The 27,374-nt window shown below is 43.0% G+C and overlaps 2 protein-coding genes across 14 annotated transcripts in view; one reads left to right on the top strand and one right to left on the bottom strand.

Moving 5' to 3' along the window:
• LOC106994417 (uncharacterized) overlaps nt 1-14,768 on the bottom strand; it is a 216,520-nt gene extending 201,752 nt beyond the window's left edge. The window contains exon 1 of the mRNA XM_077975203.1: nt 14,697-14,768. The gene's annotated coding sequence lies outside the window, so the exon portion shown is untranslated. The remainder of the gene's footprint in view (nt 1-14,696) is intronic.
• The window catches only part of PTPRM (protein tyrosine phosphatase receptor type M), an 829,686-nt gene that overhangs the window by 32,362 nt on the left and 769,950 nt on the right, over nt 1-27,374 (top strand). For 3 of the 13 annotated variants that reach the window (XM_077975162.1, XM_077975163.1, XM_077975160.1), the window contains exon 2: nt 25,902-26,039. The exons of the other annotated variants lie outside the window; for them this stretch is intronic. The gene's annotated coding sequence lies outside the window, so the exon portion shown is untranslated. The remainder of the gene's footprint in view (nt 1-25,901; nt 26,040-27,374) is intronic. 13 annotated transcript variants of the gene reach the window in all.

A 27,374-nucleotide genomic window follows, 5' to 3' on the forward strand; every position in this document is an offset into this window, starting at 1 on the left:
CATTATTATCACATTTTAGACTAAATAAAGATACTCTCTTTCATTCTCATTTTTGTCATTCCCAAACAGACTGTGGCCTTCTGTGGCATGAGTAGTTTAATCAAGTGTTTAGAATTTCTTGGCCTCAACCAGATTAGAGGAATTTAACTCAGCTATTGTTGAGAAGAGGTAATTCTCTAGTCACTACTAAGGTTTTGTAAGTGTTATTGTTAAGAGCTGTAAAAAGAAAAGGAACTTTGAAGTCTTTATTAGAAAATAAGATGAACTCATTGTGTTTTGTGTATGTTCTCAGATATAGTTAAAATATTTCAAAATTACTACAGGGCAATTTTCAAGCTTAAAATAAAAGATGGCTCACTACCTCTGGACAGGTTGAATTTGTAATTCACAGCTGAACTATTAAAGTTAGCATGCAGAGTATACTATGAGAGTTCATGCCGGTCTAAATAGTCTCAAATAATTCTTTAATTTGTCTCTACAACTGTAAGTTTACTAAAAGTACTATATGGAAATTCCACTATCTAATGCAGGTGCTTCCAACTTTTGCTGGGACCCTTGCTGTAACCCCCGACTCAGTTCAGTGTGAGCTCCCAGCAGCGCTCATCGTTTCTTTCTGTAGCTTAAGTCTGTGCATGCTCCCAGTTGCCACAGCAGAGTTTCTGCAACCCGGGGTTCACAGGATCATCTGGGGATGCTTATTCAAATGCAGCACCCTGCTACATTTTTCATTGCAGAGGCTAACACGGGGCCCAGGAGAATCTGCCACTTAAAAAAGCCACCCATGTGATAGAAAGCCTTCTTGAGGGAAAGCAAAGGGCTGTTTGTCATGAAAGGCTGCTCTTGGACTTCCTTCTTGTGGCACCCTCCCGAGCTGGGGACTCTGCACTGAGCATTCGCTACTCTTGGCACACTTGACCTTCCCCTTTCACCCTGGTTCTCTTGCTTAGGTGCGGAGTGGGATCCATCCACCTTGCTCTTGGGATCTTCTACATGCCTTTTACCGTCTAGTTGCACAATACTGCCGTTGTACCCTTCACCTGTAATGCACCCTGCTTTGGTGTAAAGTCAGTTGCTGTCTTAGCTGTTCTCATAATGCTTGACCCTGCTTTCTTTTCACACTTACTGCAGAGGTTAGGAGCAGGACTCTGGGGCCCACCCATCTGAATTTGAAACCTACCTCCTCTTGGTCTAGCTCATTGCTGAAGGGTAAGTTATTTTATCTTTCTGAGCCTGAGATGCCTCATGTGTAGAGTGGGGAGAATAGTGACTACCTCACAGTCTGTTGCAAGGACCAAATGAGGTAATAAACATCCAGGGCTCAGAACAGTCAAGTAGTTAGCATGCCTCGAAGGCCAGCCATTGTCATCATTGTGATTTCTAACATTGGCTTTTTCATGATCGTCCTACAGAGCTCTGTGCAGCCAGAAATCTGGAGGCAGCAATCTTGCCTCGCCTTTCAAATCCAGCACATAACACACCACTTCCTCCCCCCACCACCCCACAAGTGTTGACTGAATTGCACTGACTTTACTTGCAAATGCATTTCCTGACTTCACTGTCACCAGACCTCATCAGTCTGTGGCTATCAAATACATTCTGTTGACTTCAGTAACTCAAAAGTCCACGTCCTTGTGACCACCACCTTGTGCGTTGTCTCTACCCTCTCCCCTCCCTGAAGGACTTGGTTCCCTTGCTCATTCAGCAGTCTCTCCACTCCAGGCCCTGCCCTTCCCCTGCTTCCTCCCTAGCTGCAGGAGGGAGTAACCTGCTGCTGCTGCTGCCGCCGCTGCTGGCTGTGCCACTGTATGCTCTTGCCACCTGCACCGGTAAGCTTGCCTGATGCACACCAGGCTGTGGCCCAAGAGGTGCCTGGAGGAAGATGCCGTGCCCCTCAGTTCCCCTCTGCTGCACTTGTCTCTACCTGGGCATCTAGGTGCTGTCAGGGTTTCAGAGGAAACTGCTCCTGCATCTGCAGGGAGCTCTGCTGGACTGAGAACAGGCTTACCTCCTGAGAAACACAGAACCTGAATTCGTATTTGGAGAAGACAACAATCTTCCAAAGGCTGCGAGCCTGTGAAGCCCTCCTCTGTGTGACCGGGCCCCGGAGCTCCTTTGTTGGTTCGAGATCCTGCGTTGGGGCTGCAGAAGTGGCTGGCCCAGTGGCGTGGCTTTCCTGGGACAGAAGGATCGCTCCACCCTACTGGGGAACAAATGTCCACCTTTTAGGAGACAGAAAACTGGGTGTTGTATCCAAATTACCATTTTTTAGCTTGCAGTTTCTGAACAGTTTCATGGATCTTAAGTCTGAGTTTGTTAGGCTTTCCTCCCCACTGGCAGTATCTGCAGGAAGGACAGTCCTAACTCTGGATATTTCTCTGCCCCCTTTTATTTCTTGCTGTATGAGTCACTACTGTCCCCTGGTACGTTAATTTCCTGGGGCTGCTGTAACAAATGACCACAACCTTGACAGCTTACAGCCACAGAAATTTCTTCTCTCACAGTTCTGGAGGCCAGGTCTGGAGTCAAGGTGTGAGCAGCTGTGCTCCTTCCTGAGGCTCTAGAGAGCCTGTGCCAGGCCTCTCTCCTGGCTCCCGGTGGCTGTTGTGAGCGTGTGGCGTTCCTTGGCTCGTAGCTGCATCACTGCAATCTCTGCCTCCATCTTCACATCACCTTCTCCTCTGGGTTTGTTCTCTTCTGTGTGTCTCTTTTAAGGATCTTTGTGATTGGATTTGGGGTCTACCTGAATAATCCAGGATTATCTCCATATTGTGGGATCATTGCTCATATTTTAAAAGACCACTTTATCAAGTAAGGTAGCATTTTACAAGTTTCAGGAGTTAAGACTTGATGACTTGGGGTGTTCATTATTCAACCTACAACACCTGGGTAACAGTAATCTACATTCTCGTACATCAGTTGCATTGTACCCATTTCATAAATCTTGTGCCATTTAATTTGGTAATCTGGTTAGTGCTAGGAATTTTTCATATTTAGGGGAGAGAGAATAATAATAACTACAGAAACAGTATAGTTCCTTGAGCCCCTAGGTATGCTAGGCATTGTGACACACAAATGCTTACACTGGCCTGGGAGAAATGTGCCACCATTATGTGCATTTTACTGATGAGGGGGCTAAAGCCTGGAGCACTTAAGTAACTTATGGTCTGCTTAGCAAGTCAGTGACATAATCAGCAATGAATTGGCAATCTCCTTCAAGGTCCGTGCTCTTAAAAGTGTAAGACTGCAGAGAGGTGACCTCAAGTCAGAGCTGGGTGGAGACCTTGGTGTAGTAGCTTCTACCACCAAGTTGGTGGTAAGATCTTGGGCAAGTTATCCACCTCTATGAACTTGACTCCATCTAGCACAGTAAAAGGACTGTGAAGGGGGAGTTAATAGGGAGGCACAAATTAAAAGAAGACCAGTGAGAAGCTTTGGGGTTGGTTGGATTCAGCTGAATTTAACATTAGATATTTGGGTTATCTGGGAAGTTTGATTGTGGCAATTTTTTTTTTTTTTTTTTTTTAAGAGACAGGGTCTTGCTCTGTAGCCCAGGCTGGAGTGCAGTGGTATCTTCATAGCTCACTGTAACCTTGAACTCCTGGGCTAATGGGATCCTCCCATCTCAGCCTCACTAGTTGCTGCAACTATAGGCACATGCTGCCATGCCTGGCTAATATTTTATTTTTTGTAGGCTTGGCGTCTTCCCATGTTGCTAAGACTGTGGCAATGGTTTTTGTTTGTTTGTTTGTTTGTTTTGTTTTTATAAAGTGTAGTATTATAGAGCATTATAAAAATGTTAAATGGGATTGTTATTTAGTTAGTCCCGTTTCTCCTTACACTGTGAACATGGTGCCTTAAAAGTGTTGGAATTTTAAAAAAGCTTGATAATGCTTCAGTGAATTTAAATATTTACATAAAATATATGTACTTCAATACTTGACACTAAAAATATTAAGAGAAAAAGATGAGGTATTATGAAAATGTCTAAGAACGATATATTTGGAATTATTATTATTATTATTATTTTTTTTTTTTTTTGAGATGGATTCTCACTCTCTCGCCCAGGCTGGAGTACAGTGGCATGATCCCGGCTCACTACAAGCTCCACCTCCTGGGTTCACGCCATTCTCCTGTCTCAGCCTCCCGAGTAACTGGGATTACAGGCGCCCACCACCATGCCTGGCTAATTTTTTTGTATTTTTAGTAGGGACGGGGTTTCACCGTGTTAGCCAGGATGGTCTCCATCTCCTGACCTTCTGCCCGCCCTGGCTTCCCAAAGTGCTGGAATTACAGTCATGAGCCACCACGCCCGGCCTGGAATTATTTTAATAATCTTTGGTCATGCTATCAGTTAACTTTATGGTAAATAAATAATTGGAGTTTTAACTGTAGAGTTTGTTTTGTTGAGATTCATTGCAAAACTGCGAGACTACCTTGCAACTCCGTCTTGGGAGATTGGTCTTGAATCTTTCTGGTAAGTGATTTGGATGTTAAGCTAACGTTTGCAGGACCCCTGCCTGTTAACATCTGCCTGGCCTTTGCCTGTCGGGCCTTGACTCTTCTTCCTAACCTGGGCTGAAGTCTACAGGATCCATGTGAGGCCAGATGTGCTCCATGGGGAGAGTCTGGTGGGCAGATCCTGAGTAATGGGCTTCCCATTTCTCTCCCCGTCTCTGCTTTGCTGTCAGGAGTATCTGTTTGTCTGAAGCCTGCTGATTCTTGTTCCTCCAGCTTCCTTTCTGTAATGCCAGTTGGTAGCTTTGGCTTTAAAATGGGCAAACCTCCTGCTCTCCTGGTTCAGAATTAGTGATTTTTATCCTTTCAGGGATCATGCCGTGGAACACACAGCAGCCTGTGGAGTCTGCTAAGCCCGGTTCACAATGGAGCATTGATTCCTGCTGCTGTGCAGCACCCTGGCCTCTGCAGCATACACACGCTTGGGCCAGAATGAATTTTCAGTGGGTTTTAGGTCTGACACACTGGCTTTAGTTTATAGTAACATCAGGGGCTTGTGTCTCCCTAACCCCATCCTTTATAAAGTGGGGATCAGTGCCTCACAAATTTTGATGCCAACATAATTATTTATAAAATCACCACATTACATAAGATGTGCTGTTTTTCTTTCCTCACACAAGAAACGATTTTCGTTTGATGTATTGATCCGTGTAGTTACTGGGAATCGAGCCCAATACATTTATTCTTTTATTTGAGATCTGCTAAAATTGTCTCTACCTTCGGGAGACTGAAAAATGATCCAGGTTGTGAATAAGTTGTTGCAATTCTTTTCATGCCAAGCAGGGCTTTATGCTAAATTTGGGACCTGAGGGGCCAGATTTAGGATCTGGAGGGTTAAGAGTGAGACACAGCGGCTGCCGGGCCACATGCCAGATGCAGGAGGTAAGCCTGGAGGTTCATGACCAGTTTGGACATAGCTGCTGCTCTGGTAAAACACAAACATCAACAACCAAAACTTGATTGCTGTGGAATATGTGCTATAATCTAGAAAACGGAGATTCTCTGGTATGGGAAATCCTTGAAGTCTTGGCATTAGTGACAGCACCTGGAAATACTCATTCCAATTCAAATGACTCTGAAGTGGGCCCTGTAGGGGATGCATGGGGAAATTTGCAAATGGTGTTTGTGCCGGGAATGTTAAGTGTTGATGGTGATGCTGAATTAATGAATATGGAAAGAATGCATATACTCGAGAGGAGGACGCAAACAGCTTTTAAATTTTATTTTGACATTACCTTGCAGTGCAGTGCATGGTTAGCAGTAACTGTATACAGAAAGGGCCACAGAGGATTTGCTTCCTGAAAGATGTCCGGGAGCTGCCCTGTTCACCTGGTGCCGTACTTCCTCAGAAATACGGAACGAGCGCGCAGGAGCCGGTGAAGGTGTACTTCAGCTGCTGTCCCTATTTCTTCTAATGTAGTGTTGGGTGGAATGATAAAATAGGGCTCATGTGCTCATATTTGTCTGTGGTAGTACACAGTAATTTTCAGTTTATTTGATATAGCTGCTATAGGTCCTCAAAAGAGAGTTTTGGATTTTCTTTCTTGGTGCTGACACATTGATACCATTTGGAATATAGAGAAAAACTTTCAGTGCAACACAGATGAGTTTTTTAATAGGATCTACTAAGTAAGTTTAATCTCTGGCAGTGATGTGTGATCTTTTGGCTTCCCTGGGCCGTGTTGGAAGAACAGTTATCTTGGGCCACACATAAAATACACTAACATTAATGATAGCTGATGACCTTAAAAAATCACCAAAAAAACTCATGTTTTAAGAAAGTGAACAAATTTCTGTTGGGCCACATTCAAAGCCGTCCTGGGCTGCATGCCTCCTGTGGGCCGCGGGTTGGACAAGCTTGCTGGAGTATTAGTAAATATTGTGAAGCAGAAAGGCTGTGCTTATATAAAATTTTGATGATAAATTCTTAGAAACTAGCTGTATTTATCACACTGATTTTCTTTTAAGAAATCAGCAAAAATGTCAAACCCCCCCCCCGTCCCCCCATTTTCCGTTCTAGTACCATACTTCGTAGCAAAAAGTTTTGGGGAAGAAAAGAGATTCTTGTTCATAGCACATCAACATTCTTTTCTCCTATAAATGTGTAAGGGAGGCAAGGTGAAAATGAGCTCGTCTGTTTAAGCTCTGATTGTGGATTGAACCAAATCTCTTCATTTATTTTACGGATTATTTCCAGAGTTATTTTGCAGAGTTCCAGTTGTATGGGATGAGTTAATGTTAAGCATACACTACTTATTTGTAATGTTACGTGTTGTGTGGACAGCTCTGGTTTTGCTGAGGTTCAGTCATACTGCAGTCTGAGGCTTGTGGTAGTGATTTGGGAGAGGTCTGCTGTGTTGTCAGCCCAGCCCTCCCAGTCCAGCTCTACCAGGCAAGTCCTCCTCTCCTACTTAACCACAGACCAAGAGCTGACATGGGATTAGGTGATATGTGGGGCCTGGTTCCTGCCATTGCAGAGCATGACAGACAGGGAGAGGGTGTGGCTTGAAACCTGGGAAGTGTCTCTGGGGATGAGCCAGATGTAGGAAATCAGGAAGGCAGGGAGCTTTTCTGGAATCCCTCTCAAAGCAGCCACTCCCTTTACCGGTCTGCAGGACCAGGCAGAGTGGGAAGTGGGAGGTGGCTGCTCAGCACTTTGCTACCTGTTGTCTTTCTGAACTGAAGACTCAGACCATCTTTAAAAGTCCTACGGATCTAGTGGCCTGCACTGGGTGTTTGGAGGAAGACTCCTCTGGTGAATAGTTTAAAGCCAGAGAAACAAGTGGTTGCCACTCCTTGTTCCCTGGGACTGGTAGTTTAGGGGACTCTTAGGATCTGCACAGGTCCAGAAAAAAGAGGCGTCTTACCATAGTGGCTTCCATGGCTGTGATCTTGGATGGGTGCAGCCAGATGGGGAGGAGATAGCAGGGATTTGGCTTCTTTTTCTCCCCTTCCCAGACACGTGCAGTTGGAGAGCTTCTTATCCCAGGGTGGGCTCTGAAGTTAACAGAGAAGGTAAAAATCATTTTTGGTCTTTTTTTTTTTCATGTCTGACTATGAATTGTTGAATTCATCCAAGGGTAAAGATTCCTCTGTATACCACACGAGCCCTAAGCACACAGTCACGTGAACTGCACACTTGATAGAGCATGATGGTGACTTACAGGTCCTACTTAATGGAGGTGAGCGAGGTGGTCTTATGTTATTTGGCTAATCTGTATGTGTTTAAAGGATAACTAGGCTGTTTCTCTTGCCCTTCCTTATCTTTCTAGTTCATAACCTTTGTCTCCAGACACAGACCTTGGCTTTGGCTGAATGGGAAGGGAGGAATGTCTTGTTTTCTTTAGTCTGCCTTACAGATGCTGGAGGAAGCTCAGTTGTTAGTTTCAGGTCCCTGAATTCCCCAAAAAGCAGATCTTAAAATTCTTCTTGGCCTTAGATTTTCTGCCTTGTTTTGGTGGAAACTGCTCTATTGGAAGTTGCCTGACTCCACCCAGCTCATCTGGGGGCTTCCAGAATTTTACTTGTACCCCATCAGATTTGCTCTTCTCCTGCTTGTAGACACTCAGGTGCCTAACCTGGGAGGTTTTGCTGGGAACTTCACAAATGCCTTCAGAAAGGTGGAGAAGGAATTGCCGTTTATTTAGTACGCAGTGTATGCCAGGCCCTGGGTGCAAAGTTGCCAGTGTTTCTTCATCAAACATTCTCACCAGCTCCTTAGGGGAGCTTAAATTAACACAATTTTAATGATGCAGAAACTGAGATCTGGAGCTGCAAGGAATAGAGATTGCTTAAGCATGTTTATTACAGAAATTCTCACTGCAACCAGTTGCCGGTTTCTTTTCTTCACTCATTGGCATGTGGAAAAAGCCTGTTGATAAATTGTGGTAAGAACGACTGGTGTGCTTGGGTGTGCCGAGTTGTCTCTTCTGCACGTCTCTCTCCTAGTGAGAGGGAGGCAGCTAGCCTAGCCTAGGGTTAGGCTGGAGCTTGCACTCGGGAGCTATATTTCTGGGTTCAGATCTTGACACCACAGGCCTTCTTGGGTGACCTCAGATAAATTACTTAACCTCTTTGTGCTTCACAATTAGTGATGTTTGTTAAATAAATCAAGTAGGTGAGTACAGTTCTAGTGATCTCTTACCACTGAAGGGGTAAAGATTTCTCCTGCATGTGCCAGCTTGATCTGGCAGAGGACAGGGTTGTGGAGCCCTCTCTATGATACGTGCTAGGCTGCTGAGTGCTAAGATGTCACTTTCCTAAAATAAGTGTCCTGGATGCCGTAGGTAAGCCGTGCATTCCTCACTCTGCCTTCCTCAGAGCACTGCTCATCCTCTCTTCGTGTATCAAAGCCCCCCACACTGAACACGATTTCCTTTTGCCCCGCTGTCTGATATTTAATCCTGAATAGTGTGTGGGGGGGTGAAGAGTGTGGAGTGGGGCAGTAGCCAGCTTATTCCAGCGCCAGCCTTACCAGCTGCCTGTGTGGTGGCCTTTTAGGGGCATCAGGCCCTCCTGCTCTACAGGATCTCTGTCCCACCTGTTGCAGTAGTGAGTGAAACCTTAAAGCCTTTCATTCCCCGGTCAGACAAGATGCTGGGAAGGCAGTGTCCCTGGGAGAGGCATCAGGCTGACTGATACTCACATCAAAGAAACGAGCAACTCCTTTCTTTCTGAGTAGGCTGTTTTAGAGACGACAGGAATAGACATACCTTGAGAGTATTGAGATGACTTGGGAAAAAGAGGCATGGATATTCTGGAGATACAAAGAATACTTTTTTCTGATTCAGATTTTATTTGGGGCGAGCATGCTTCTGCACACTCCAGACTTCACACAGATTCAAATGGAGCTTGTCCAGAACAAAGACGGTTTCTACTAATTTTTTACATTCCATTTTTATGAAACATTCTCAGAGTTCCAAGGAAAAGAGAATCCTGTTGTTCTGTGAGATTACATTAAGAACCACTATATTGGTTATCTGATTTTCTTTTTCTTTCCTTTGAAGCTCTACATTGATCTCTGGAATTAATGTCAGTGAGCTTTTGAGGTCTCTAAAATGAGAATCGGAAGCACCTGGCTCCCTTTCAACCCTGAGAAGTTGAATGAAATTGGTGTGGGGATATCTGTGGAGTCAGATTTCCTTTAGATATTTCATTTAACCCCTTGAGCCTTGAGCTAAAGGCACTGATTTTGTTCATGAGGGGTCTGCTCCCAGTCCTGGGTCCCATTCCTGAGCCATGCTGACGAGATGACCGGGGACTACCACACCCAACTGCCCACAACTGTCTTCAGGAAGTTGGAGAATTAGAATAGTATTGTCTGCTCTGAAACAGCCTGGAGAATTTTAGAGCGCTCTGGGAGCAGGGGTGGGGTATGGGGTAAGGGAAGATGTGATGAAAGAATAGCCTTTCCCAGTTAGAACAGATGTAGGAAGAGAGCAACCCCAGAAACATCTGGAAAACTCTTCCAGTGCAGGCTAGTCCCTGTGCACCCGATAAGGTCGACTGATCAGAGGCGGCGGAGGCAGATGTCAGGGTCAGCTATCTGGGATGCCCTTCATAATTCCCGTTTTCTTCCCCAGGCTATGTTTGTGCTATTATTAAATGATTACACATGCTTGTTCATTCCTTCCTAGTGTATACTTTCTAGCTAGTGTCATTTGAAGCTAAAAATAAGTCTGGTCCTTAGAGTTCCTGAGATTTTTCTGCCCAACCTTCTGTCTTTCTCTTGAGATTTGGGTCTTCTCATATCATAGTAAAGTTTGTCCTCCTGGTCTGTCTTTGCATGGCTGTAAACGATGGGAGATTCTGGATGATGAGACGAAGTTCCCAGCTCACTACACAGCTATAACCTGCATAGGGGGACAGTAGCACAGGTAGTCCTGTGGTGAAGCGTTGGCCTGGGGGACAGGCCTAGGTGCTCACTGTCTGGTGCTTTGGGGCACCATTTCCCCTTTCAGAGAACCAGAGAGCTCTTGCATAAAATGAGATCATGGAATAGCAGTGCATTCTAGAAACTGCCCCTCTCCCCCCACCTTTTTTTTTTTTTTTTTAAAGGCAAGCTCGGTCTTCAAACAATTTTGTACGGAATCTCAGTTTAAGAAGATATTTACTGTCCATGGAACTGACAACCATTGCACTCCCCCTTCTCTTCATTTGCTGGTGTGGTTCCCAGGCATGCCTGCAGCTGAGGGCAAGACAGTTTCAGATCTACTGCCATTGGAGGATCCCCCAAACCCTGTGAGCTCTGGAGTTTCTGATTACTGCCCAGGGATGGCCATTAGCCTTGAGTTAGGGAGTGTATTTCTACAGAGGTGAGAAGGTAGTTCCTGGGCATTTCTAAAGGTTTTAGGGGGAACTGGCCTCACCAGATGGTGAGAATTTTACTAGTGATAATTTTACTAATTACTGATAATGAGAATTTTACTAATGCTAATGAGGGACACTTCCCATGTTCCTGGTGATAAGAGTTGTGGCAATTTTGTTTCCTTGGGAAGGTCCTAAACAAATGACTTACGCTATTCTGTCAGTGGGAATTGGAAGGCATTTTCATGAAAGTGATAATTATATTACAAACATCAACAGGGAGACTCATTAGGTAAAGTGGGATAGGAAAGAGCAAGACAACCCCTATTGGGCATTTTGAAAAGCTGATAAGGTAAATGGTCATTTTAAGAAAGGTCTCAAAGACTCCAACTAGAAAACTTCTTATGCTGACCTTGGAATTAGGGCAAACTGACAAGAACAACTTATTTGATAGGAATTGTTGGTTTTTGCACAGTAGTTCTAAGTGAGGGTCTCAGACTTGGAATCCTGTGATTATTCTCAGCCAACATGAATTTCATGTAATTTTTAAACTGTAAAATCTGAATGCTTAAAGTATTTTCTATCAGTTGTGAGAGTCTGCTTTAAAATTTTTTTTTTCTAGTATTACGTCAGTGTTTCTCCAACCAGTGTCCTCCAGAACCCTTTAAGAAGACATTGTTTGGGTCCTTGATAATTATTTTTCTTTAAAAATTTTCTGAACTTTATTCAAGTTTGAGAAATACAGACTAGGAGACAGTTGGGGTATAATCATGTGCCACATAGCACTGTTTTGGTCAACAGTGGACCACATGTATGATGACACATATAATCCCATACAATTATAATGGAGCTGAAAACTTCTGATTGCCCAGTGACATCATAGTCTTCAGAAGGTTGTAGCACAATGTGTTATTTGTGTTTGTGGTGATGCTGGTGTAAACAAACCTACTGTGTTATCAGTCATATGAAAGTATTACATAATTCTATTCAGCACATGGTTCTTGATAATGATAATAAATGACTATGTTATAGAGTTATGTATACTTTTAAATTATTATTTTAGAGCTTACCACTTCTACTTGTTAAATAAAAAGTAACCTTTAAAAACACCCTCAGGCAGGTCCTTCAGGAGGGATCTAGAAGAAGGCATTGTTATCCTGGGAGATGACCGCCCCATGTGTGTTATTACTGCCCCTGAAGACCTTCCAGTGGGACAGGATGTGGAGGTGAAAGACAGTGATGTGGATGGTCCTGACCCTGTGTGGACCTAGGCTAATGTGTGTGCCTGTGTCTTAGTTTTTAACAAACGAAAAAGAGAAAAACATATATAAAAGAGCTTATAAAATAAGAATATAAAGAAAGAAAATAGTTTTGTAAGTTGTACAATGTGTTTGTGTTTTAAGCTAAGTACTATTACGAAAGTCAAAAAGTTAAAAAAAAAAGTTTATAAAGCAAAAATGCCACAGTAAGCTAAGGTTAACTTATTAAAGAACTAAAAATATGTTTAAAAAAGGTGAATTTAGTGTAGCCTAAGTGCACAGTGTTTATAAAGTCTATAGCAGTGTGCAGTAATGTCCTAGGCCTTCCCATTCACTCACCACTCTCTCACCGACCCCTCCAGAGCAACTTGCAGTCCTGTGACCTCCATTCATGGCAACTGCCTTATGCAGGTGTACAGTTTTTATCTTCTATACCATATTTTTCTGTTTAGATAGACAGATACTTGCCATTGTCTTACAGTTACCTACAGTATTCAGTATGGTCACGTGCTGTACAGGTGTAGTCTAGGAGCAATAGGCCATACCAGCCTAGGGGTATAGTAGTCTTGATATGGTTAGGCTGTGTCCCCACCCAAATCTCATCTTGAATTCCCACATGGTGTGGGAGGAACCTGGTGGGAGGTAATTGAACCATGGGGGCAGGTCTTTCTCATGCTGTTCTCATGATAGTGAACAAGTCTCATGAGTCCTAATAGTCTTATGAGGGAGAGTTTCCTTGCACACGCTTTCTTTGCCTGCTGCCATCCACGTAAGATGAGACTTGCTCCTCCTTGCCTTCTGCCATGATTGTAAGACCTCCCCAGCCATGTGGAACTGTAAGTCCATTAAACTCTCTTTCTTTTGTAAATTGCCCAGTCTCAGGTATGTCTTTATCAGCAGCATGACAGCAGACTAATACAAGACTCTACCATCTAGGTTTGTGTAAGTGCACTTGGTGATGTTCACACAGTGACAAAATTGTCTATCTATATGTTTCTCAGAACATGTCCCTGTCATTGACATATGACTGTAACTAAGACCACAGGTTACATGAATTCCTCTCACATGTGTTTTGAATAATATGTTTTTTGCTTTGTCTCATTTTTCAGAAGGGAGAGAAAGTAAAGTGAACTAATTTGCATTGTGTATGTGCTCCGTGTGTGTGTGTGTGTGTGTTGTGTGTGTGTGTGCATGTATGACAGGCAGTCTACTGTTATCATGCTACAGTTTACTTTTGCTCTCTTTTCTGAATAAATGTACAAAATGTATATGGAACCTGTTGTGAAGGTGCTGGTCACATTTTCTGGTGCTTTAAGGACAAGTGATCCTTATTTTGCTTGAGAAATCTTCACTGCCTCATTTTTCACTGCATCAGATAATTTATGTCTAGGTTCTGGGCCTTCTCATGCCAATTTCTTCTTACAGATTTATCGCACTTCCTGTGATTTCCCAACATTTTTTCATCAGGCTGGTCAGACCTGTCTCTCGATTGTTCCACGATTCACTTTGATTTTATCAGCCTCAGACCCTTGCTTCATATTAGACCTCTTATTTAAAATGTCTTACCTTCCATTTATCTAAACCCCAGCTTAATTGTTTGGACGAAGTCTTAGCTGCCAGTGAATGGGAGTGAAGCTGTACAAAATCATGGAGTTCTAGCCAGGTCCTCCAAAATTGGCTATGTGAGAAAGAGAAGCTGAAATGCCCTTCTCTGTAAGGTTCTCACTCATTTCTGTTGTTTCTTTCATCTTGACCTCAGGGAAGGTGTAATTTCTTTTAGCATTGTGTAGCTGAGGCCAGTCACTGCAAGAAGGCTTTGTAAAATAACATGGAACTAATTGGGCTTACAAAGTAGAATGTACTTAGCTCCCATCGAGTAGAAGGGAGGGTTCCCTTCATGTGTTTCTGCCACTCATGCTCCCAGCTCCTATTCTGCTTCCATCTCTCTCTGGGAACAGTTTACAGGCAGGAGGGCAGGACCTGGAGGGTAACAGAAATCGTTCTCTTACCTGGCTCAGGAAACCAGTGTCCCATCTGTGATTCGGTTGCCACTGTAGCGTTGATCCACTTGAGGGCAGATACCACCCCATATGCCTGGGAAGTTGGGTTTGCTTTTGACCTCAAAGGACAATTGGAGGGCTCTGAAACTTGGGTCCCTGTGGTACTTCAGATATGATACCAAGCACCAACAATCCTGTAAGAATGTTGTGTGGAGATTTTGAAGATTGTTGAGTTAAAAACTCCCCCAGTCATTCTCTTCTCTCAGCTACTCTGCACAGTTTAATCCTTAATTATGTTTTGTCATGTTCCCCCTTTTCATACAGTACATGCTCAATAATGCTTTTAGTGATATTTTTTCTTGAAATAAATTGAAAATACCGGCCAGGTGCTGTGGCTCATGCCGGTAATCCCAGTAGTTTGGGAGGCTGAGGTGGGTGGATCAGGAGATCAAGACCATCCTGGCCAAAATGGTGAAACCCCATCTCTACTAAAAATACAAAAATTAGCCGGGCGTGGTGGCATGTGTCTGTAGTCCGAGCTACTCAGGAGGCTGAGGCAGAAGAATCGGTTGAATCCAGGAGGCAGAGGTTTTGCAGTGAGCTAAGATTACGCCACTGTACTCCAGCCTGGGTGACAGAGCGAGACACTGTCTCAAAAAAAAAAAAAAAAAAAAAGAAAAGAAAATACCCTTAGAGCTGGGACCATGCTGCCTATGCAGTTATCCATCAGTAATGGATGATTCCATTGGTTGATTCCAGTACATGGAAAAGGGTGACCCTGTTTGATTAACCTTCTGGGATCAGCAGATTACTTTTGTCCCTTCCAATTGGTTTAATTCATGATGATTTTTATTTGTATCAGGTAGATAAATTATAATGTTGCATAGATGGAAAATGCTCTGTTGAATGGAAACCTGAATTTTCCTTATAAGGCTTAACATTCATAGTCTTACTGGGCTGCTAGATAGTTATTGGAAAAAAGAGAATGACACGTTCATGATTTAGTGGGGGGATTGCTGATTTGACTCATTTAGCAATGGGGTCTGCTGATAGTGCAAACATCACAGATAGGAAAAATACTTTTTCTTCCACCCTCTCCAGAATAGTTTAGGGTAAGGAGAACCAGAGAACATGTGTTAAATAGAATCCAAGCAAACCTACTAGTTATACAAATGATTTAAGGGTTATTGTGGAAATTTACATACAACTCAGACTCAGCATAAAACAGTACAAACACCAAGGCCAAATGAGTTACCATAGTAATAAAGTACACACAGGGCAACATGCTTGTGGTATAGGGAAGGCCGTATTTAAAGTACTTTTGGGATGTCAGTTTCAGAAACTGAAAAAGATGTTAGAAGTTTGATTTTGTGTGATCAAACATCATTTAGAAGCTAATGAACAGAAAGAATATTAAGGTACCCAAGGAATATTAAGGAACCTGGGAATGTTTGTGTTTGAGGTGATTAGAGCTTCTTGCAAGCTTAGAAGTAGGAAGCTAATGATAAGTGATCATAAAAAGAACAAAATAGATTGTAACTGAAGGATTGTCTTTTTCTTTAGAGAAAATTGGATCGTTTATAGGTAGCCAATCTGGTTAATAATCTGACTTTTATCATCCCCAACCAAAATATCCAGATGCATTTTGTTGCCTTCCCCTGCCTAATGTGAAATAGTGGTTCAGTATACTGTTCGTTTTTCATTAAGAAATTGTCAGCTGCTGTTGACAAACAGGTAATGAGTTTGACACAGGATCGATGTGCTGTCAGTCTTGAGCACAGGCATGTGTTTATCTTGTAATGTGGCTTCTTAAAGCATGGGCTTAGTTTAAAGAGTTGTTTTTCACGCCAGGGAACCTATAAATAAACTTCATTCTAACAATGATTTTACAAGTTTCCTCAAGTTTTTAAGAGAGATGATCAGTTTTTTGAACTGTTTTACTCTTCAGAATGAGTTTGGAGTTGAGAATTAAACTTTGATACTTCCTGTGGTCCATCCCCTGGACAACACACACATTATTATAATAACATTTACCAAGTGGCTTTTTTCTGTATGTTGACATTTACGTTGATGTTCCCATAGATTACAATTGAGAATTTTCAGGAAGGTTATCTTCAAAATCCTTTGTTGCTTAACTCTGATAATTTTTCAATTTGGGGAGCTGGTTTGATTTTGCCAAAAACGAAAACCTCATCATTTAAATATAGTTATTTTAAACAATTAATGTAACAATAAAGAGAATTCGGGAACTGTAACAGGAAAAAAAATCGCCCATGATCTTATTATCAGTAAAGCACTGTTATCATTTCTATATTTTTCATTCTGTTTTTTAAGGGTCATGGTTAGTTTCGCATACACGCATGGAGGGGCAGGCTATAGCAGGAAGAGAGATGGGATCATTCGCTCCTTGTTCTTTGGTGGTTGAGGCTCTCTAGCTGAGCATAGCTGGCTCTCAGAAGGGCTGTATGTCATGCTGCAGAGGCTAGGTCCATTCCTCAGTACCTCTCCAGCCCAGTCTCTGAGGAGCCATCCCGGTCATCTGGGAGGCCTCTGCATTCCTTCGCTGGCACATGGGAGCAGCAGAAGGAACAGGTGCCCTTCTGTCTTCTCTTGAGAAGTCCTCCCCTCCTTTCATGTAAGGTGGCAGGCTTCAATGCTTTTGGCACCAGGGACTACTTTCATGGAAGACAATTTTTCCACAGATGGGGATGGGTTGGGAATGGTTTGCAGGATGATTCAAGTGCATTACATTTGTCGTGCCCTTTATTCCTGTTACTACATTGTAATATGTAACAAAACAACTACGTAACTCACCATAATGCAGAAGCAATGGGAGCCCTGAGCTTGTTTTCCTGCAACTAGACAGTCCCGGATATCTGGGGGTGATGGGAGATAGTGACAGATCATGAGGCATTAGATTCTCATTAGGAGCACGCAGCCTAGATCTCTCACATACACAGTGCACAATACAGTGTACACTCTTATGAGAATGTGACGCTGCTGCTGATCTGACAGGAGGTGGAGCTCAGGCAGTAATGCTCGCTAGCCGCCACTCGTTTCCTGCTGTGCCGCTAGATTCCTAACGGGCCATGACTGGTAGCAGTCCGTGGCCTGGGGGTTGCGGACCCCTGATGTAAGGGAGGGACATCAGGAAAGTCCAGTCGGGTTCCTGTTAGGATGGTGGTTTTTTAGACAGAGTCTCACTCTGTTGTCAAGGATGGAGTGTGGTAGTGCGATCACTGCTCACCAGAAGGTCAAGGCTGTGATCTTCCTGCCCCAGCCTCCTGAGTACCTGGGACTACAGGCATAGCGCCACCACACCCTGCCTATTTTTAAAATTTTTGTTGAGTTGCAGTCTCACAGGGTTTCCCTTGGGGCCTTGAACTTCTGGGCCCAAGGGATGCTCCTGCCTTGGCCTCCCAGAGTGTACCCAGACATGGTGTTTCAGACATGCCACAATGCTCCACTGCAGATCTCACTCCCCACCTGACTGGGGGAGCAGCCCAAGGTCTTGGGATCACTCACCCCTTTCTCTTTGGTGGTTGTGGCTCTCTAGCTGAGTGTAGCTGGTTCTCAGAAAGGCCCCGTGTTGTGCCACAGAGACTGGGTCCATTCCCAACTCCCATCCCGGGCACCCCGCACTCGTGGGCCCCTTTCTTCTTTGCTGCCATCCCTGGCTTGGTTTCCTGGAGGAACGCCTTGAGAGAAGCTGCAGCTGGTTTGTGCTTGTGAGGAAAGCATAGCTTTCAGGAGCTTGTCCTCTGGTCCCCATCCTGCCTGCCTTCCCACTTGGGGTGGGATGCCTGGGGAGAGCTGCCTGTTCTCACTCGCACGGCCAAGCCGATCCTGGTGTCTATTGTTTGTCTGGCCTGCTCTCCTGGCCAGCACCCAGGATGCGCTTTCTTAGTGTTTCCACATGTGAGTGGCTGGGTTGGGGTGGGTTAGTCGACGTTGTTCTCACCTTCAGCACCTCTTTGATCAAACAGAAGTACAGAGAGGGAGGTTCTGTATTCACAAAAAAGCAGAAGGGTATTAAACATAACATGTTTGAGTAGATGGCTTAGAAATAGAATTCACAGCAGAATGGCCTCTTTCCAGTGGAGAATAATTCAGGACCCCATACCACAGCATGGTGGAGCATGTTTGGAAGTCACCCACCCCCGTTGTCAGTGGAAGGGCCGAGATCATTATTCTGAGCACAGGATCTTTTTCTAAGAGGATTTTATGGCTTTAAAGGGAGTTTGGAAAAGGGAAATTTGGGAAGCTTGAAGTGATGGGACAGATATACCGATTCGTAGGTTGAATAATTAGACGACTCCTCGATGTTCAGGTCCTTGCTTCAGTGTCCCCTGCTTGGTGATTTTCTAGTGGCTGCAATATATGACCATTATACATTGCAGAAGTTATAGTTATTTGTTTAAACACCCTTCTCCTCTGTTAATCTGTAAGCTCTTTAAAGGCATAACCTCCTCTTTTTCTTTTTATTTCCCTGAAGCAATGATTATGCATACAATAAAGATTTATTGAATTGAATCAGATAGTACCTTTTTATTTTTGGGAAAAAACATAGTTTTCCAGAGTAAATTTAGAAGTTATTTGCTTAATTGAAAAAATATAATCCTTAAAAAGCTTAATTTTAAGGAGGGTTTACAGCAAGCTTAAACACTGGGGGTGTGTGTGTGTGTAATATATGTATTTCTTTCTCCTTTCCCCCGGTAGAAGCATTTCGTGAGAAGAGGATAATCATCAACCACATGAGTTAATCTGGGGAATGTCTGGGAAGTGGGAGGTTAAGGAATGCTGCATTGTTGAATACATTGAGAGCATTTCTGGTTTCAATTTGGTTTACCTTCTCTTGGTCTAGGAGATCTGGAATGCTGCCCTGGACTTTCGGTTTTGTGTGAATTGGCTCTGAGGAAAAGGACTGCTAGAATTAGCTGTTGGAATGAGGAGGGGCAGAGACTGGGCTCATGAGAAGCGAGTGGACTGGAATCTGTTCTCTGAGATGTTGCCTTGAGTCTGACTTGTTGATGACAGACCCATATTGGAAATATTATTCCACTGTTAATAAGAACATTTTATTTTCACATGCAACTTGTTAAATATGTAGCCAAAAATCCTGAAACAAAACAAACCCCCTTCCCACTCAAAGAACTTTTCTGGAAGTGGTTACTTCATAGTGCACATTTCAATAGACAATTGAATGAAACGCTAATATAAAGAAAATGTTCCCTGAGGGAAGAGTCTTGCGTTAACGGCTTAGAAAGGTGTTGTAATCAACTGAGTTTTCATGCCTCTTTCTTCTTCTCGTTACTGCTATTTCCCTTATTCTGATTTACTGATTATTTATTTTCTTGCATAATACATTTTAAAAGAGTATTTATTTCTCTCACTTTAACTCAGATTTATCACAGTTTGGAACTTCTGTTTAATGTATTAATAAAATTAGTTTTAGTAGGAGTAGTAAATGGAGGATGTGACAAGCGTATAAATTACTAAAGGCTCAAAACAAAAAACAATGCAAAAACCCTGAAAGGAAAAAAACCCAAAAATAAATCCCCAAACCCGTTTGCCCACATCTACTTACTGTCTTTCAGAACCACATAAGAATCGCAGTTCTGCAGCACCTTTCCTCGTTCTTCTTTTCATAGTTTGTACCCTTTGATTTGTGATGCCTTTTACTTCACCCCAAACCCCTGTGACATTTAAGATACATGCTATACAAAATACGATTCCTGGCTAACCAGCTCCATAACCCTTGTTAAGCTTTTTCCATTCTGCAAAGGCAATAGCTCTGAAATATAGAAGTGATTGCATTAAATCCTTGGCTGGCAATTTTGTGTGGGATTGGGTATTGAAATGCAGCAAAGCAAATAATGAAGGCATATGTTTACCTATAATTCTTTTTACCTTGGGAGAAGGATTAAATAGGAACAGTTTGGTTGTTGTCAAATTCTTAACAGTTGCTTTCAAGCATGAAACAGTCCCCGGGCTCTCGGAGGATTTACTTAGCAGTTTGAATAGAGAGGTCTTTACTGCTAATGGAACTGAGATGGCAGGCTTAAGCAATGGGGTGCTTTATAGCCTCTTTAGCCACTTGAGAAGATGTAACATCAAATAGCTGAAACCATCCTGATCTCCATTGGTGTTTAGGAAGTTGTGCAAAGATTGGTGAATAAATAATTCAGGGTTGTATGAATGTCTGGATGCCAGGAGTGTTGAGAGTATCTAAAAGCCTGATTCACAGAGGGTTTAGTGCTGGGAGAAACTCTGGAACCCCTCCTTGAGCTTGGCCCCAGGGAACATTTACAGATGATGACATTTTCTAAGAAAGAAAGAACTTTCACTTGGGATTGACTGGGCTTTGTAAAGCAACGTTTCACTGGGGACTCCAGTCCTGGAAAAGTGCTATTCGTAAAATAAAGAATATTTGCAGTACAGATGGTTGGCAATTGCTGCTGTGTGTGTCAGCGTGTGTGTGTTTAAAATACAGGATGGTGATGATTACTTAGGGTCTTAAGTAACCGTTTAAGTTCTCTACTATTTAATGGTTAAGCTTTAAGAGATCACTTGTTGAAGACATAGGGGAGAAGTAGTCACAGTTTGTCTGTTGAAGCTTCTGCTTCACGCTGTCGTCATCTGTTTCAGACCTTAGTGAAGACATCCCGAATGTGTTGTCCAATGAACAGGTGGGCAGCAGGTGTTGGGGACACATTGGATGTGTGAATATTCACAAATATTCGGACTCTCCTCCTGAGCATAAAGTAGATAGCAGTTCCCTGTTCATTTGGACATAGGCGTGACCATATGACTTGCTTTGGCCAATTAAATGTCACTTCTGAGCAGAAGCAGGAAAGCTCGTGCTTGTTTCACCACATCCTGTGCCATGGAAACCTGCAATTGATTCTTCAGCCCCAGGGTGTGGATGACTTGGAAAAGAGCTCCCAGCTGATGGCCAGTGGGCATGAGGGTGCACAAGAAGTGATATGTTCCTTCATATTTGGTGATTGTTACTGCAGCATGACTTAGCCTGCCCTGATGAATATAACCTATAAAGTACTAGATTTTTCTCTAGCAGAAAACCACTCAGGCAGTCCATGGATGTTTCCCTACCTTAGGCTGAGTGGAGAACTTCCCATGGTGATGTGGTGGCCAGGAGTTAGGGCGGAGAAACCCCTGGCTGCTACACAGGAACCGCTGTACCAGGCATTGGCCTTTCTCCTTCGTTTCTTATTCTCTGTCTCCCATAGGTTGCTACAACATTCTTTCTCTTCCTGCCTCTACCCGCTAAGTCTGTTTCTATCCTTTGCATGGTTTCCTGGTGGGAATTCTCAATTTTATGCTAACCAAACATAGAAAGCAACTTCTGTCCTTCCGTTACATGACTCTGAATGCCTGGACCCCTGACCCCCTCTTCTCTGCCACAGATGAGGACCACTCTGTGTCCTAGGGTGGGTGTGAAAGTGCTTGTAATTGCCACGTGAGGGAGAGTCACTTACTTTCACCGAGCCAGAGCTGGGCGGCTGGGGAATCGAATTCTAGACCTGTTGTTCTTAGGTGCATTGCAGTGCTTGCGAGAATCTGCTTTTCACAAATGTTTTCCACTCTTCACAAAGCTCTGGGAAATGGGAAATGTAATGCACACTTTATAGATGGGAAGTTGAGGCTCACAGAAGGTAAGTAGTGTGCTCAGATCATTACGTGGACATGATATCACTGAAGCAGCTCCAAAGAGTCTCTCATTCCAAGATGGACACTCTTTCTCCTGCAGTGTCACACACTTCTGAGTGTGATTGAATAGGCATAGTTGAAAGAGGCAGAAATAGTTGAACCTATCAAAAGCCAGTTCAAATAGATCCTAACAGTAATACAGCAACAATAAAATAATAATAGGCTGGGTGCAGGGGCTCACACCTATAACCCCAGTGATTTGGGAGGCTGAAGTAGGAGGATTGCTTGAGGCCAGGTGTTTGAGACCAGTCAGCAACCTAGTGAGACCCTGTGTCTACTAAATAAATATATATATAAACAAAACTTCATAAAATAATAATAGCAGCTAAAACTTATACAGTACTTATTGTATGCTGCAGTGTTCTAAGGCCTTTACGTTTACTTATCCTCATAACACTAAGTAGATTTCATATGAGGCCGTAGAGGCACAGAGAGGTTAAGAAACTTGCCCAAGGTCACATTACTAATAATTGGTGAACTGGGATTTGAACCCAGACTCTAGAATCCTTGATTTAAAGAACGAATGTTTGAAACTGTTAAATTAAGACTAAAAGAATATTCTTTAAAGACCTTTTTAAGAGTAGTTTTATGTTCACAGCAAAATTGAGAAGGTGCTAGAGTTCCCATATAGCCCTGCCCCCACACATGCATAGCCCCCCATTATCAACAGCTCCCACAGAGTGGTGCATTGTTGACGCTGATGAACCCACATTGACATGCCATTATCACCCAGAGCCACAGTTTACATTAGTGGGCCACATTTGATGTTGAACATTCTGTGGGTTTGGACCAATACATAATGGCATGTATCTGCCATTATAGTATCCTGCAGGGTATTTTTACTATCCTAAAAATCCTCTGAGCTCCATCTATACATCCATCTCCTGATTCCAACCCCTGACAACCGCTGATCCTTTTTACTTTCTCCATAGTTTTGCCCTTTTCAGAATGTCATATAGTTGGAATCCCAAAATATGTAGCTTTTTCAGATTGTCTTCTTTCACTTAATAATATGCGTTTAAATTCCCTCCATGTCTTTTTGTGGCTTGATAGCTCATTTCTATTTAGTGCTGAATAATACCTTTCCCGCCCCCAACCTCCTCGCCCTGAGACGAAGTCTGGCTCTGTTGCCCAGGCTGGAGTGCAGTGGCCCAATCTCGGCTGACTGCAAGCTCTGCCTCCCAGGCTCACGTCATTCTCCTGCCTCAGCCTCCCAAATAGCTGGGACTACAGGCGCCTGCCACCACGCCTGGCTAATTTTTTTTGTTTTTAGTAGAGACAGGGTTTCACTGTGTTAGCCAGGATGGTCTTGATCTCCTCACCTCGTAATCTGCCCGCTTTGGCCTCCCAAAGTGCTGGGATTACAGGCGTGAGCGACCGCGCCCAGCCTTAATACTCTTATTGTCTGCATGTACCACAGTTTATCCATTTACCTACTGAAGAATATCTTGGTTGCTTCTGATTTTTGACAAATTCTGTATAAAGCTGCCATAAACATCCATGTACAGGTTTTTGTGTGGACATAAGTTTTCAGCTCCCTTGGATAACCATCGAGAACTGTGATTGCTGGATCATATGGTAAGAGTGTGGTTAGTTTTGTAAGAAACTGCCCAACTGTCTTCTAAGTGGCTGCACCATTTCTCATTCCAGTGATGAATAAGGGTTCCTGCTGCTCCATATCCTAGCCAGAATTTGGTGGTGTCAGTGTTGTAGATTTTGACTGTTTTAATAGATGTGTGAGAAGAGTATTCTAAAAATTGAATTTTTATAAATATTACATGGCCTGCATTTTCTGAATTATGTAGTATATTTGTTCTTTTTTTTTTTGGTTCAAGAATCCTAAAATATATACTGTGTATATGCATTATTCCTTTATCTTTCAAGCTTCTAGCTACTTCCTCCACCCTCTCACACTCTCCTTACCATGGCAGCCATGGTTCATGGTCAGGCCTCTCACATGCTGCTATGAGAGGAATTGATACTGGGCTCCCAGTGGTCTATATTGGGTTTTCTGTGGTCTCTGCTGGACTCCCTCTTTTACCTGTTTTGTCCTTTCAAAAACAGCTGTTAACTGGGCTCTTGTCTGTAGGATGTAAACAATAAGAAGGAAAGACACCCTAGAGAAATATCTTGGGATGGTACTGAGATTTGTTAGTCATCAGGAAATGCTGTCCTGTGGAACCCTAGGGAGTTAGGGTGGTTACAGAATGGCAAGCCCCAAGTCAGGGCTGCAGCCCTCCTGCAGGGCTGGAGAGGACAGTGAGGTAGGCACAGGAGAAAATGACATCCCTGCTCAAGTCAGTTTCAGCATGAGGCAGCAGGTGGGAGACTAGGGGAAGCTAGATTCTTGTATTTTTCTTTTAATCTGAGAGTTGAGAGTGAGATACTTCATTAGGCCCAGCTTTGTGTATGTGTCTGTAGAGGATAGAGAAAGAGAACAAAAACTGGGCTTGTTGAAACAAGCCAAAGTTCAGCCAAGTTCTCATCTGAACCTGTAATCCCTCCAAGGTTTTTTTTCCAGGCATAAGAAGAAAAATCATTTTCTAAAACTTTCCATTTCTGATTTTTCTGTGATTCTGGGCAGTCAAACTTGTGTAAAATCTTTATGATACCTTTTTAATTTATAAATTCTCAGTATGTTAAACTTGCTTATTTTAATTTGAATTTTTGGAAATTATAATTTTTCTATTACTCTTCTTGGCATAAGGTAATTTCTTATTGGGATGATATTTTACAATTTAGTTGCTTAAAACAATTTTGCTTTTAGTGTAAATCTTAACCTATTTTTGGAAAAATATGCATTAGGTGTTTGTCAGAATCACTTTGTTTGTAACCCTTTTTCTGATTATGAGTCTAATATCGTTATTGTAGGAAAAACTAGGCAATACCAGAAAGTATTAAAAGGAAGATGAAACATACTACCTACTCAAAGTAGCACTGCTAAACAATTTGTTGTATTTTAACCGACTTCCATGCATGTATATGTGTATTATACATGTGTACTTACTGTTGTGTATAATAGTAAGTATAGCTATATAGGCAGTTTTTACAGCCTGCCTGTTTCCGTGGTCGAGATCATCATTATTTTTCCAGGCTTGGAAATAGTCTTGGAAAATACGATTTTTAATAGCTGCATGTGACTTTAATACTATTCCATAATTTATATATTCTTACTTTTTGGGTTGTTGGTATTTAGGCTGCTAACAGTTTTTCATTATTAATAATGTTACCTTGAGCGTCTTTGCTTGCATGTTTTTATGAGGCTTAACAGTTTAGGTGAGAGGCCTAGAATATTAAAAATAACCCTTATTCACAAGCTCCTCCCATGTGATAGGCGTTTGATACTTTACTTATCCCCAGAACAACTGTGTGAGGTAGGTGGCATTGTTCCTCCTAAAAAAACAAACTGGTGCCTGCAAGCTGGTCAGCCATGGAGGTGGACACAGGACTTTCTGGACCGACCCCAGTTCTTTCTTGCTCCACTGTTCTGGTTGGGCACACTTGGAGGGAACTGTGAGACCAAATTATGAGAGAGGGACTGTAGAAAATCATGCAGGGGGTGGGGAAACTATTATGATGAAACATACTTGCTAGTACTAGTGGATCTGAAACTGGATCAGGCAGGTATATACTGGAAACTATTATACAGATCCTCTTTCCTCTACTTCTGGGATTTTACATTTTAGAAATAAGGTCTCCTGAAGTAAAGTGATTTGCCTGAGGCCATACAACTAAATATTTATAGCAGCGAGTGGGACCTTAACTCCCAACAACTGCTTTTCCCAGCAACTGCTCTTCCATGTTCTTTCCACTGTGCTTGACTCTACAGGCTTCCCAAAGGATGAAGACTAGAGGTCTGAACGCTGTATTCATAAGGTCAGAGTACATCTTTAAAGGGACATCTCCCCCAGTTATCTAGTTTGAAATCAGTTAGCCTCTACTGAACTACGAGGATGGCAGTACTGTAGACTGACTGACTGGATGTGGATCCTAGTTCTACCTTTTTCTTGTTGTGTAACCTGGGCAAGTTTCTTAACCTCTCTGTGCCTCAGATTCTGCTTTTTTTTTTTTTTTTTTTTTTTTGAGACAGGGTCTCACTCTGTTGTCCAGGCTGGAGTGCAGTGGCACCATCATGGCTTACTGCAGCCTTGACTTCCTGGGTTCAAGTGATCCTCCTGCCTCAGCCTCCCAAGTAGCTGGGACTGTAGGTGCGTGCTACCACATTCAGGTAATTTTTGTATTTCTGGGCAGAGACAGGGTTTTGCCACATTGCCCAGGCTGATCTTGAATTCCTGAGCTCAAGCAGTCAGCCCACCTTGGCCTACCGAAGTGCTGAGATTACAGGCTTGAGCTATTGCATCGGCCATCAGATTCTGCTTTTATTAAATAGAAACAGTAGTAGTATTTACTGCATGAGATTATTGCGAAGGCTACATGAGTGCACTGTGCAGAGCTCCTAGAACAGTGCTAGGCGTGTAGTGAGCCTGGTGTAGGTGTAGCGAGCCTGGTGTGTGTGTAGCGAGCCTGGTGTGTGTGTAGCGAGCTTGATGTGTGTGTCAGCTGCTGCTGCTGAGTAACCAGGCATGTTCCCTCTGCCATTCCTCCATTAGCTACCGTTTTCAAGGAACTCAAAAGAATCTCTTTTTGCCTCTAACAGAATTTACAGAAACTCTATCAGAGCTTGAAATGCACCTGTAGTGGTCAGGGAGCATATATATTTAGGGAGAGTAATAAGATAAAATCTTTCATGAAAAAAGCTTTTAGAGGACTAAGAAGACATAAAGTTCAAAGGTCTTTTTAAGCAGGCACCAGAATGTCATCTCAAATCTGTTTCCTTTGTTTCTTGATAGGAAGGTAGTTAAAACAACCTAATAGCTTATCAATAAATCAGAAGTTTCCAGATTTCCTGATTTGCTTTCGCTTGCTAGTAATTTTCCCAACTCTTATCAAATTGGATACAAATAGATGTTTTTAAAAGTCAAGTTGCCCACACTATTTGATTCAGTTGCTATTTTTGGCTTAAAAATGAAGAAGGAATATGGCCTAATTCTTGCCCTGTGGTGAAATTATATTGCAAGGTAAGAGAATAGAAAATGAAGCTTTTCATTATCACCTCTCCATGACCTCTTGAATGAAAAGGTTGGGAGTTTGAGAGGTGTTTTTTTTTTTTTTTTTTTTTGAGGGGGGGGGACAGAGTCTTGCTCTGTCACCCAGGCTGAAGTACAGTAGCGTGATCTCGGCTCACTGCAACCTCTGCCTCCTGGGTCCAAGGTATTCCCCTGCCTCAGCCTCCTGAGTATCTGGGACTACAGGCACCTGCCATGACGCCCGACTAATTTTTGTATTTTTAATAGAGACTGGGTTTTGACCTGTTGGCCAAGCTGGTCTTGAACTCCTGACATCAGGTGATCCGCCCGCCTCGGCCTCCCAAATTGCTGGGATTACAGGCATGAGCCACTGCGCCTGGCCAAGGGGGTTTGTGCATCAAGATAGACTTCCTCTGTCTCTCTCACCGGCAAAGCCATATTGCTGCAGATTCCACACTGGGGTTGTCTGGGTTATT

This window comes from Macaca mulatta, chromosome 18 (assembly GCF_049350105.2).
Source record: "Macaca mulatta isolate MMU2019108-1 chromosome 18, T2T-MMU8v2.0, whole genome shotgun sequence".
NCBI lineage: Eukaryota > Metazoa > Chordata > Mammalia > Primates > Cercopithecidae > Macaca > Macaca mulatta.